Source organism: Malurus melanocephalus, unplaced genomic scaffold (genome assembly GCF_030028575.1).
Source record: "Malurus melanocephalus ecotype Western Australia unplaced genomic scaffold, MMel_1.1 scaffold_14, whole genome shotgun sequence".
Lineage (NCBI taxonomy): Eukaryota > Metazoa > Chordata > Aves > Passeriformes > Maluridae > Malurus > Malurus melanocephalus.
Window position 1 is genome coordinate 226,871 of NW_026623246.1, and position 14,733 is coordinate 241,603.

The following is a 14,733-nucleotide window of genomic DNA, read 5'->3' on the forward strand; positions in this document are numbered from 1 at the left end:
GACCTTAACTTGATTTACTTCTACATTGTGATTTTAACTTTTTCGTATCACCTTGGACATAATGAAGCTTTCAGACTACCAAGAAAAATCACATCTTTTTTACAGAATGGTTTGAATGGCTGTCATTTCCAGTTCTTAAAATCATGTTACAATATAAAGATATCAAATTTATCTGGAAATTCATGGAGAACATCCCAKGCATTTCAATTTTATCTTTTATTTCCTAATTGTAAAACACTTACTTAGCCACTTATATTCTAGCAGTTCAAAATGATCAGTGAAGATTTTTAAAYTGACTTATATAAAGTTTGTATTAATTTCTTGGATCATTAGATATTAATACAAAGTTATTCCAGCAGACACTGTCACAATGTACTTGTAAATATGTCTTTATTGTGTCAAATGACTTATTTCTAGGATTTATTTTGTATTTTTTTAGTAATTTAAAAGATGGAAAAACAATCGGAGCAATWGAAGTATGATTTTAAGTACAATTTTAGATAAGTATTTTCAACTAATTCAAATTATTCATTTAGGGCAAGGAAAATTGTTAAGTGATCTTTTCTTATACTTGTGTTCTGTAATGGAATTATCACTGACATACTTAATGGTAGATTGTCTTTTTTCCATTGAAAACTGGACACTTAATTGGGGAGGATATTGAAGGGAAAATCTTAAAAGTATAACCTTTAAATATTTGTGTTTAGAAAGTAACAGGACATGAGAAACCAGAGTATTTTAACATACATTTTCATTGAAACTATATTTTGGTGCATCTAATTAAAGTTACATTTTTTCTTTAGTTTATCTTGAAGGAGTCTAAAAATATTGTGAAGTTGAAAATTTGTCAGCTGACCCTTTTGATTTTTACTAGAACACCATTTGAAAACATTCTGTTCAATCCTAATATGAAGAGAGGAAATGTTATGTGTACCTGAAAATGTTCATCTGAAGCTGTGATTCCATTGTTTCCAGGGCAGGACAGGATGTTACACAAAGCTCAAGGGCTCAAATTGCAGATCTTACAGCTGCACATGAAAATGGTGCCATCACAGAACAAGTTCATAATGAATTAATGGAACAGAATGGAGTTTACTAAAAGCTTGTTAACCTACAGGTAGCTTTGCTTATAGATTTTATCATGCTGTGTACTATCGACCTGACTGGATTGAATTATTCCCAAAGGTACTTCCAGCTTTGCAGTATTTCTCAGTGAAGAAACTCCAGGGGAAACTCCAGCACTCCCTGAAGAGTGCTTAACTTCAGATAAAGAAAAATTCATATTAAGAAAAATGTGCAAGTTTAATTCAAAGCTTATTAATTCAAATTACAGGAATATAAACTTTTTTTTCAGAAGTGTGACATTAAAAATAATGTATATGTGAAAGTAATAGTTAAGATTTTGGCAAAAATGAAGTTGTGGAGCTGATTGTTTCTCAGATTACTTTTCCAAATCATAGGATTATAAAATCACTCAGGTTGGAGATGACCATCTAGTGTAACCCCTGCTGAAGGCAGGGTGCACTCTGAGGTCAGGGCAGGGTGCTCAGGGCTGTGTCCTGTTGCATTTGGAATACTTCCAAAGATGGAGACTCCACACCCTCCTCAAGCCATCTGTTCCAGGGCCTCCCACCCTCATTGTGAAAACTGTGAATCTTTTATGCAAGTACCTTTTCAAATCAGCAGCATCTTAGTGACTCAGACTCCTGAAGTCCTTTYATTCAGACACGGTTCATTTTGAATATTTTAATTATCTCCCAAGCTGCCTCCTGAACTTCTCAAGCAGTTTCTCTCAGTCCTAAACTTTGAAATAGCTATAAGTTTTGCTACCTATTCTTCTTGGCTCCCTCCTCTCACTGAAAGTGCCTCTCACTGATTTTCTGATTGTCTTTTAATTTAAGGCCCTTTTATATAATTTTTGCATTTTAAAGAGACTTTCTGGCAGGTCTCTTCAGTTAACTTAGTTCTGCATATTTTCAGAACAGTTTAACGTAATAAAATAATGAAAAAAAATCTGTGACTGAAACACACACACACATACACACAATCCCCCTTATGCCTGGTAGTGTAATGTCAAGTTTTTCACTGAATGTAGAGAAGACTTAATGAAACTCAATACTTGATTGGGCTTTGCAAATATTCTCAATGCTTATCAATCTTTCTTCTACTTGATAGRAATTGTAGTTTTTATTCAGAATTGATCAAATTGATTCAAATGTATAGGATGAGCTAAGAGTCATAGACTCACAGAATGGTTTGGGTTGGAAGGGACMACAAAGCCCATCCAGTTCCAACCCCTCTGCCCTGGCAGGGACACCTTCCMCTGGACCAGGTTGCTCAGAGCCCCATCCAGCCTGGCCTTGGACACTTCCAGGGACGAGGCATCCACATCTTCTCTGAGCAACCTATTCYAGTGCCTCACCATCTGCACAAATATTCTTCCTAATATCTAATATAAGGCTACTTTCATTCATTTTAAAACTSTTGCTGCTCATCCCATCACTACTCCCTGATAATAAGTCCTCTCCAGCTTTCCTGTAGCCMCCTTTAGGTAATGGAAGGCTCTCATAAGGTCTTTCTGGAGCCTTCTCCAGGCTGAACAAACTCAATTCTCTCAGCCTTTTTTCATGAGAGAGGTGTTCCAACCCTCTGATCATGTTCGTGGCCTYCTTTGGATTTATCCAGCAGGTCCGTGTCCTTATGTTGAGCCCCCAGAGCCGGATGCAGAGCTCTGGGTGGGGTCAGAGGAGAGCARAGGGGCAGAATCCCCTCCCTCKCCCCRCTGCCCACGCTGCTCTTGGTGCAGCCCAGGGTGGGGTGGCTTTCTGAGCTGTGAGGGCACATTGCTGGGTCATACCAAGCTTCTCATGAACCAACTCCTCCAAGTYCTTCTCTGCAGGGCTGCTCTCAATCCATTCTCTGCCCAGCCCTTATCCATGTTTTTTTTTATCTCAGTACAAGTGCAGGATCTTGCACTTGGCCTTGGTGAACGTCATGAAGTGGGCATGGGCCCACCAAGGTCCCTCTGGATGGCTGCAAACAACTTTTAGCACCATACAGTGTTTTGTTTCAGACCAGGAACCGAGGATCAGTTACAGAGAGAAGGCAGTGCATCAGCTGTCTCAGAGGAAGTACAACAGGATCAATACTGACAGGACAAAAAACACCATCCACTCAGAAAAGCATAAAAAGGTTCAGAAAGCGCCATCATGAACTTGATCTGAAAGCTCGTGTCTCTCACACCTGCCTGTGTTTTCCATAACTAACAGGATTAAAAAGGAATAGAACCCCACCTGAGAGGGAGTAACTTCTAAACAAAACGTGTGAAGGCATCCTACGTGTCTGGATAAGGGCTCATAAATCGACAACACCCTAAAAAGTTCTGTGGAAATGCCTTTTCCTTGGAGGAGAAAATTGTTTGTTGTGATACTTACAATAGTTTGAGTAATATTATGAAACAAAATTACTTTCCTTTGGGAACCTAAGTAGCAAGTTAATTCATTTAATTATAGAACAAAACCAAGACCATGTAATTAGTCACACAACTGAAATAAGTCACCCTGAATAGAGAAAAATTACGATTTTTGCATAAATGTTTTGATATCTGCTGTCTAAAATGTCTCTGTTATTAAATAGATTCCTGAAAATGAAGATACAATTATCAAACTCTCTAAGGACCTAAACTTGCTAGAGATCATATTCAGCAACAAGAAAGAAATAATTCTCTTAACCTTCAATACCATCAAATGCAAAAAGTGGCTTAAATTTTCAACTTCTGCCTCTGGATAGCTCCATGAAGGGTAAGTGACTTTCAGTATATCTCATTTACATGTGCAAATTGCTTTATTTATTGGTTGTTCTTGCCCAGCCTGTAGATTCTGAATGACACCTTGCTTCCTTCTGCCTGATACCTGAGAAAATGGTGCCTTTTCTGAAAAGACATCCAGCCCGTGCCCTCTCTTCTGGTAGAAACAACTTAAAAAATCCCACTTTTGTGATGCCCTTGGGAAGGAAAAGAAGATGTTGGTATAGCTGCTATGGATATTTCTCAGCCTCATGTGTCTGCCTGTTTCCCTCATCTCATTTCCTCTCGTGTCTGCAGTCTGGCTCTGCATGGCCCTGCCCCAGGACTGAGAAATCCCCCAACATGTCTCGGTGCACCCTGAGTTGTGTTGCAGTGAGAATCTGCACAGGCTCAGAGTCTGCCTCTAGAAAATAACCAGCAGCACTACAGCTTTTGATTGTAAGTTCCTAGAGAGCGGGGAAATCCTTGGTGTTTGTACAGTGCCTGAAATGAGCATAGGATCTGGTCAGGCCTGAAGACTGCCGCTTGACATATATTTGTTTCTTAAAAAAATTATGTCTCATTTTTCTTTTACTTTATCAGCACTAAACTTAGGTTTTAAATACTTGGATTAACTCAGTTACAGGCCAAATATATTTTACATGGCAATATTACTTTAAAATTGTATGCAGATAGTAATTTCTTCTGAAGAAGACAAAAAGTGTGATCAAGTAATAAAAAAGCTTTTTTTTTTTTTTCTCAGACAGAATTTCATGTCAGGCAAAGCTGGAGAAATKCTTGCAATGAGACTTTGATCTGCAGAATTTAAAGCAATTTTGAGACACGTAAAAGCATTAGATATTTAGTTTTCTGGAGCTTTAGAAATGCTTGTTGTTTACATGACATAAATTGTCTTTACATTTATTTAAGCATTCATGCTGTCATCCTATCCATAAAGATGTGATTTCTTTAGCTGATTTCTTTAGCTCAGTTTAGAAACCAACTGTGCTAAACCTTCTAACATGTCCAGGTAGATATTTTGAATGATTTTAAAATGTAACTGTAAGTCAAATGTAGAAAAGCTCAAAGGTAATKATGATGTTTATTTAGCTGTTCTAATAAAATCAGAGCAACTTTGACTGAGGACCAGAGGAAGCAGACTGTATTCTAAGAGACTGAATCTGAAATTCAGATGAGCCTGCATGGACAGCAAACTCCATGTATAGAATAGGATCCACAAAAAATCGTAGTGAAGGTTATAGGACCCAGGTATCTGTCAAACTGCACACATTGAACTGGTGGCTGCTCCTCTGTAGCAGGAACAGAGCCAAGGACAGTCAGAGCAGAGATCAGGACTCAGAGCAGGGCTCTGCTGTCAGCAGAAGCACATTCAGCAACAAAGTCAAATCTTTTAAAAGTGATCAGCCTGCAATCCAAGCAGGGCTGTCTCCAGTTGCTAATCAGCGAGTGGGACAGTGAGGCTGCCAAGTGTGTGTGTAACCAGCCTTATCACAGCTTTGGAGGGATGGCATTGGCTGCATTCCAGAGCTGCTCAGCACCCCTGCTCTGCTGTCGTGTGGGTAAGATACCAGTGCAACCTGCTAAACCCCACCTGGGAGGGTACAGCCTGCACTGGTATCTGCCCYGAGGGCTTTACAGTGTTTCCAATTTACATTTTAGCACAGCTAGAACTAATCCAATTTTTTGTCCCTCTGTTGTTGCCACTCCTACTCTTACCAGTTGATATCCTCACAAGTATTTTTTACAATTCATCATGTATTTTCTAGAAATGTTTTTCAGCATTTTATTATAATCCACAGCATAACTTCAATCCTTCTCTGAATTTCTATTACATTTTACTCTCACCTGACCCAGCTGTAGGCATGCTTGTGAAACCTGAACAACAGAAAGCAGAGCAAYTTGAGACCAGACCAGACACATCCTTCGCTTGTCATTCTCTCACTGCAGACAGTGGTTTATTCCAGCCAYGCCAGTCTCATATGTCCACAACCCCCCCATTTACTGAGCCCATGCAGCTGACAGAAGTTTTCCTGGCTGCCAGAGAGGGTCACTTCCTCCCTGAGAAGTTCCCAGAGCCAACCTGAGTCACATCAGCTTCACTTATTCCACTTGTTCACCCCTTTCCCTGGGGACCCAGATGCTCCTTCTCTCTGGTTTATATGGGAAGTGATTATAGGTCASCTCCTTGGAAATGAAGTCCCATGAGACTTCTTTGAGTAGCCCAGGAGGAAAGTGAGGTCTCTTAGACCATGCTGAATATCAACAGATCCCTGGAGGAAGGGCTTGAAAAGACCCTAAAGAAAACAGAACAGTCTTTATGGTCTGAGGATTCAAGCAATGCCACTTTTCTCACTCAGGTGTGAAGTGTCTGCCTGGCAACCTGTTCAGGAATCAGGCACTGACACGGTGAGGCCTGGGAGGGTTTTGTGTATTGGCACCAGCAGATGTGGCGTGTTCTGCCATCATGTAACACCCAAGCATCCCTCTGGCTGTGTTAGCCTACAGCCAAATCAAAACTCTTTGTTTTACWTATTTTTTTCTTACCACATTTAAGAATACAGTTTATTACTGCACTTAGAAACAATACCCTACCCTCAATAAAACCCCAAGAAATCAATGTAATAAGTTTGTTGATGCCTAAAGGTCCTGAATTTATACACTCATGGTAAGAAACATAAAATCTCTTACAATACATTAACAAACAGTTTCTATACAAAAACACCATACTTTGAAACAAATTATGTATGTATAAAGTAATACAAAAAATTAGATTATTTCACGGTGGTGATATTTTAGTCTTGATATTTGGCAAATCTGGARGAAAGATAGAATGAATGTTTTATTTTTGCTTCCTAGGTTTAAGACAGATGTCTTGCATTTAATTCAGACATTTTAGTTTCCAAAGGCRTGTTTTAAAGTCACTCGTCCCWCTGACCAATTAATTTGAATTTTTAMTGAGATARAAAAGTACATCATTGATAAAATAATTTTCCCCTAAGAATAGTATCTTCCAGATGAGGAAGAGGTGGTGTTGAGCAATCTCCCAGCACTGCACACAATTTCATGTACGTGTTCTCAGACACCACAGAGACTTCACACTCAGAAACACTTCAGAGTTACAGCAGAGTTACAGCTCCCAGAGTTACAGCTCCCACAGTACTTGTAACTGACAGGCAACCAAGATTTATTTCTAGTTTTATAACAGGAGAAAGTATCCTGTTTAGCAATCTTTGTAGATGCATGTTTTACATCCAAGTAATTGTCCCTGACTGGCAGTTTCCATGGCTCTATTTATTGAGCATCTGATTGCCAAAACCATTTTAAATTAACAAGAAAAGGACCTTGTACAGCTACATTTAATATTTAATAATTTGGTGGTGTTCATGCTATTGCAAAAAGGAGTTTTGCAATGCATATCTTTATTAAATTTATAGATTGTTGGATTTATTATTACATGCAATGAAAACCCTCTTATGTGTGTCATCCTGTTGCAATCTGAAGGGATTAAGTTATTTTATGTAGCTTAATTAGGTGATGTGAAGACTGAAGTTTTTGTATTAACTAATTTTAAAAATTCATTTATTAAATAATATTTATTTCAGTGTCAAAAAGAAGTATTTTATATMTAATTTCCTTCTAGTTCATATTAATGTTCAATCCAGTTATGACTAGTATAAACAAGTCACCCAAGGAGTCTGTTGATCTTAAGTTACATATCAAATCTGCTTAGATGTCTAGACAGCATTGTGTTTTCATGCTAAATATTGCAAATATTAAAAATATCAACAAAATGCTTAATTGTATGCCTCAAAATGGGAATTTCTCTCTTTGCAGCACTGTTTCTTCTCACATGTTTAAAGATAAAAGTGGTTAGAGATTAAAAATAGTCCTCTCACACTCCAAGTTAGGAAATGTCATGTTTTGGGATCTGGCAAATTTAAAGCCATGTTTCTACATATAAAAAATGAGATTTATGAAATGCCATTGTGTTTTCTTGGGCAAAACCTAAGAACAAGGATTGTAAGACTGAATACATGGAAGCAGAGGAGGAATGCTTGATAAGATACAGAAGGCTTGAGGGAAACCTCTGTAAAACTGAAAAATGACAAAGCATCCAATTCTGYACAATATTCAGACCAAACTGAGCACTTTCAGACGGCCTCTGGTGAATAAATCTCAGTTGTCTAGGTAACAAATATTTCCTGCCTAGTTTTCAAATAAACCAGAGTAATTTACAATGGTTTCATTCATTTCCAGGCCACAGGTTCCAGATTGGYACTAATTGCCCAAAATGTAGCTATTGTTGGGCCTGGGATATTTTGTTGTTGATCTGTGGCCGGCAGCTGATTCCTCTGCTTTTAGCCATTGTGCCAATTATTGCTGTAACAGGAATGAGTCGAATGAAGATGCTTGCTRGACATGGAAAAAAGATAAGAAGGAACTGTAAATCACAGGAAAAGTAGGTTCTGTGACATTTTTGTGTTTTTATGTTGTACTAAACTGTGTTGCTTAATAGGGACATTGGTGATGGATCAAGAATATTCTCCTCAAAGAAGTCAGTCTACCTTGTTCTACTATTCTGACAAAATGGTGATACAGCAAATATGAAGCTGAAAATTGAAAGAATGCGTTAATTATTTGTGTTCTCAAAGTGTTTGTAGCATTCAGAGCATATTAAGCATTTAAAAAGTACTGGGTCCCTTATGCCTGTCCCAAACCTGCATTTGGATTGCCTAGTCTTTCCCAGCACTGTTTTAATTTTTTTTTTTTCCAGTTTGTTTCCTGTCAGAGCCCCACACTTCTGTCTTTCTTTCACCTTGCAGTTGTCTGGGCCTAAGAAAAGAGAAACACGGTGTAGAAACCATCAGTAGCAAGGAGGGGTGAAAATGTGACAATGTAGCTGACCGTGCCCTGCAATTTCTTGCCTCTTGCCTCAAGGATTTTCATTCCTTCCCTCACAGCCGGGAAGAGAAGGAGGAAGGAGCCTTGGAACCTGTTTCAAAGGAAAATCCTGAAAGGAGTTTGTAGTGAGGTGGGAATCAGCCTTTTCTCYCAGGTAACAAGAAAAAAAGGACAAGAAAAAAAAGACCTCCAGTTGCTGCAGGAGAGGTATAGAATCAGAATTATAAAATCATGGACTGGTTTGGGCTGGAAGGGATGTTAAAGATCTAGTTCCAACCCCTCTGACATGAGCAGGGACACCTTTCATTGACCAAATTGCTCATAGTCCCATCAACCTGTCCTTGACCACCTCCAGGGATGGGGCATCCACRACTTCCCTGGGCAACCTGTCCCAGTGCCTCACGACCCTCACAGCAAAGTATCTTTTCCCAATATCCAAACTATACCTACCCTCTTTCAGTCTGAAGCCATTCCCCCTTGTCCTGCCACTGCATGCTCTTGTAAAAAGTCCCTCTCTATCTTTCTTGAAGGCTCCCTACTGGAAGGCTGTAGTTAGGTCACTCCCAAGCCATCTCTTCCAGGCTGMACAAACCCAATTCTTTCAGCCTTTTCTCACAGGAGAGGTGCACCAGCCCTCTGATCCTTTCTCTGGACTCATTCMAACAGGTCCATRTCCTTCCTGTGCTGGGACTCCAAGCTGGATGCTCCAGGCAGGGTCTCTCTCACCAGAACAACATAGAGGGGCAAAACCCCTCCCTTTCCTGCTGCCTGCACTTCTTTTCATGCAGCCCAGGACACGTTTGTCTTTCTGGGCTGTGAGTGCACATGGCCAAGTCATGTCCCGGCTCTCATCCACCAGCACCCCAAGTTCTTCTGGGCAGAGCTGCTCTACATCATCCCCCAGCCTGTGTTGATAGAGGGGGTTGCTGCAACCCAGGAGCAGCACCTTGCACTTGGTCTTGCTGAACCTCACAAGATTCTCATGGGCCACTTCTTAAGCTTGCCCAGGTCCCTATGGATGGCATCCTGTCCTTCAGGTATGACAACTGCACCTCTCAGCTTGGTGTCAACTGCAAACTTGCTGAGGGTGCATTCGATCCCTCTGTCTGTCATTAATGAAGATATTAAGTAACACCGGTCCAAATAGGCACTGCTGAGGGACATCACTTGTCACCAGTGTCCATCAAGACTGAGCCCTTAACCAACACCCTCTTGGATGCCTCYATCCAACCAATTTCTTATCCATTTAGCAGTCCACTCATCAAATCCGTATCTTTCCAACTGAGAGAGAAGGATGTTCTGGGGGGCTGTGTCAAAGGCTTTACAGAAGTCCAAGTAAATGACATCTGTAACCCTTCCTTTGTCCACTGATATAGTCATCCTGTCCTAGAAGGCCACCAGATGGGCGATTAGGAAAGATTTCTTCACTGAGAGGGTTTTTGAGCATTGGAACAGGCTTCGAAGGGGAGTGGTTGAGTCACCAACCCTGAAAGTGTTCAAATAAACATGTAGGTGTGACACTGAGACATGGTTTAGTGCTGAAAATTACAGTGCTGATTATTACATGGTTGAACTCAATGATCTTAGAGGTCCTTTCCAACCTTAATTATTCTGTAATYCTGTGGCACTTAGTCTGTTGTGTTTCTTATTTGTAGATTGTCTAGGCATTAATTCTACTTCTTATGTAGACGTAACGATGTGAGAGAAGGATTTACTAACTGCATAGGTGAAGTTTTTGGAGGTTAGCTCTTGTTTTTAGAGCTTCCAGGCTTTTCCTTCTTCTGAACTGGAGGTTGAATCATGCTTACTTCCAAGCTGTTTCCTACATTTACAGTAAGGGTTGATGTTTCACAAGCCAAGATGTGTTCTGTTACACATCAAATTAAGTTATAAAAGTTTATTTTTAAAAGAATATATGTGTTGAAAAATGACCACATTTTTCTTTACATGACAGGGTAACCAAGAAAAAGATTTCATAACACTGTCTCTAATTACTCACAAAGTTTTAYCAAATTAGTAACCTTGTTGAGTGCWTTCTAATGCACTGAAATATTTCAAAGTTATTTCACAGCCACATTGTTTAGAGCTGATTACCATCTCATGCCACCTTCCTTGGAAACTATTTGTAAGAAGAGTTACATGACTGTTAAAAGATGACCTGAATATATGGTTTTGGCAGACTACATTAATCAAAACAATTTTTTGCAGATCATCACTTTCTGGCAATATTTAAAACATGTCTTCCTATAGCAATTCAGCAAAATGTTTTACTCTCAGTACATCAAAACTTGAAGGAAAACAAGTCTCAAACACCTGTTTTTAACTGCAGGTAGAAATCTATTTTTTTTAAAGTGAGGTTCTTCCTGGAATACTGCCTACAGAGAAATGCCATCTTCACATGCCAGAGGTAAAAATACACTACTCTCATTGAAAGGCAGTGCAGAAATGACATAGCTAAAAKAGACTAAATGTATTTCATGCCTTCCCTATGAGCAGCAAAACTTGTCACATACTTATCTAATGAATCAAGTAGCTCCTGGTACAATCCATGAGCAATGATTCAGAATGGTACAAACTCTATGGGGAGCTTCTGTGAATGTAGTGGGATTCCTCAGTGTACAAATCTGACATAGGTGACAGAAAGGAGAAAGAGTTTAATTCAGTCTTGTATATGGGCTGCTTTTCTAGACATATTTNTCCTTCCTGTGCTGGGACTCCAAGCTGGATGCTCCAGGCAGGGTCTCTCTCACCAGAACAACATAGAGGGGCAAAACCCCTCCCTTTCCTGCTGCCTGCACTTCTTTTCATGCAGCCCAGGACACGTTTGTCTTTCTGGGCTGTGAGTGCACATAGCCAGGTCATGTCCAGGCTCTCATCCACCAGCACCTCAAAGTCCATCTGGGCAGAGCTGCTCTTCATCATCCCCCAGCCTGTGTTGATACTGGGGGTTGCCCCAACCCAGGAGCAGCACCTTGCACTTGGTCTTGCTGAACCTCACGAGATTCTCATGGGCCACTTCTTAAGCTTGCCCAGGTCCCTATGGATGGCATCCTGTCCTTCAGGTATGACAACTGCACCTCTCAGCTTGGTGTCAACTGCAAACTTGCTGAGGGTGCATTCGATCCCTCTGTCTGTCATTAATGAAGATATTAAGTAACACCGGTCCAAATAGGCACTGCTGAGGGACATCACTTGTCACCAGTGTCCATCAAGACTGAGCCCTTAACCAACACCCTCTTGGATGCCTCTATCCAACCAATTTCTTATCCATTTAGCAGTCCACTCATCAAATCCGTATCTTTCCAACTGAGAGAGAAGGATGTTCTGGGGGGCTGTGTCAAAGGCTTTACAGAAGTCCAAGTAAATGACATCTGTAACCCTTCCTTTGTCCACTGATACAGTCATCGTGTCCTAGAAGGCCACTAGATGGGCGATTAGGAAAGATTTCTTCACTGAGAGGGTTTTTGAGCATTGGAACAGGCTTCGAAGGGGAGTGGTTGAGTCACCAACCCTGAAAGTGTTCAAATAAACATGTAGGTGTGACACTGAGACATGGTTTAGTGCTGAAAATTACAGTGCTGATTATTACATGGTTGAACTCAATGATCTTAGAGGTCCTTTCCAACCTTAATTATTCTGTAATTCTGTGGCACTTAGTCTGTTGTGTTTCTTATTTGTAGATTGTCTAGGCATTAATTCTACTTCTTATGTAGACGTAACAATGTGAGAGAAGGATTTACTAATTGCATAGGTAAAGTTTTTGGAGGTTAGCTCTTGTTTTTAGAGCTTCCAGGCTTTTCCTTCTTCTGARCTGGAGGTTGAATCATGCTTACTTCCAAGCTGTTTCCTACATTTACAGTAAGGGTTGATGTTTCACAAGCCAAGATGTGTTCTGTTACACATCAAATTAAGTTATAAAAGTTTATTTTTAAAAGAATATATGTGTTGAAAAATGACCACATTTTTCTTTACATGACAGGGTAACCAAGAAAAAGATTTCATAACACTGTCTCTAATTACTCACAAAGTTTTAYCAAATTAGTAACCTTGTTGAGTGCWTTCTAATGCACTGAAATATTTCAAAGTTATTTCACAGCCACATTGTTTAGAGCTGATTACCATCTCATGCCACCTTCCTTGGAAACTATTTGTAAGAAGAGTTACATGACTGTTAAAAGATGACCTGAATATATGGTTTTGGCAGACTACATTAATCAAAACAATTTTTTGCAGATCATCACTTTCTGGCAATATTTAAAACATGTCTTCCTATAGCAATTCAGCAAAATGTTTTACTCTCAGTACATCAAAACTTGAAGGAAAACAAGTCTCAAACACCTGTTTTTAACTGCAGGTAGAAATCTATTTTTTTTAAAGTGAGGTTCTTCCTGGAATACTGCCTACAGAGAAATGCCATCTTCATATGCCAGAGGTAAAAATAAATTACTCTCATTGAAAGGCAGTGCAGAAATGACATAGCTAAAAGAGACTAAATGTATTTCATGCCTTCCCTATGAGCAGCAAAACTTGTCACATACTTATCTAATGAATCAAGTAGCTCCTGGTACAATCCATGAGCAAYGATTCAGAATGGTACAAACTCTATGGGGAGCTTCTGTGAATGTAGTGGGATTCCTCAGTGTACAAATCTGACATAGGTGACAGAAAGGAGAAAGAGTTTAATTCAGTCTTGTATATGGGCTGCTTTTCTAGACATATTTAATGATAAATTCACATATCTAGTGGATAATTTTTTATTTTCTTCTCCCACAAAATGAACACTTTAAAACTAAATTATGAGCTGTAGTGAATTTAGTGTTTAATGAATATACTTTACAAAATTGATTTCCAAGATGCTTTACATATTGAGTTTTGGTTTGCCAGATTCCTGACCAAGGCTAAATCAACTGCTGCTCTTAAAAGTCTTTCTGTTGATATTAATTAGAAGTCGATTCTCTTAATATTTGGAGCATTAAGAAAATTAAAGCATGAGCTACCCCTAGTTTTCAATCAAATTTCGATACCTAGCTGAATTAATAATGTTTGGGAACTTCTCCTATTTTTCTTCTGTGCAAAACAGGAAGATTTTCAAAGATATAAAATTAATGGGRAGTAGATGCCAAATTGCTGTATAAGCCAGGAAATGGTGTCTCCACATTTTTAGGAATGGCCAGTGTTTCTCYTTTAGGAGTTTTAAATGGCATGGAATGGCATTTAAATGGTTTGGAATTTCTCCTTTAGGAGAAATTAGGAGAAAAACTCATGATTTTTAAAAAAGGCTGAGAATAYACCCAGTGAAAGGTAATATCCTTATGGGCAAGCTCCAAATCTCTGGCTGCTTTTGGCAATGTGGACATGTTTACCCTGCAGTTCCCAATGCTTTTGCAGGTGATGGGGGCTTGTTCACTGAATCCTGACTGGRCTCCTGCAGCCRTGACAGCTCCATGGCATTATCCTTSYCACAGCTTACACAAGACCAATGGAAAATTTTAAACTCTCATTGCCAGTCTGTGCTAAAATGWGTGCTGTCTCCACTTCACTGCTATAATCAGTCTAATGGGATATATTTAATAGCAGCATATCCACAAAGATTGTGACTATGCTTTCAACAGGACATAGATGCACTTCTGCTGCAGTTATCCACTGGATTATGTCTAAAAATATCCATATAATTTTTTTTCTGCTGATGAATATCTGGTCCCAGACACAGATCACTTCAGCAGCCATAGAAAGTATTTGTGTTGCTGTTAGTTTGAATCAGGAAAAAAAAATTTGAGCTTATATATGGACTAAGTTTGTAAACATTATAGAAGTTAAAGAACGCTTCTTAAAAATATATTGAAATATTCTTTTTTTAAATGAACATAAACATCAATCACCTGAAGTCCTGAGTGGGTGTTAAGTGTGTATACCAAGTACATGCTCTTAGTGCTTAAAAACTGAAAATACAAAGTTATCCAGCATGTTATTTGATTATAACATGATTTTATAAAGGAACTCTTTGAGGGATTAGGCTGTAGTTCCCA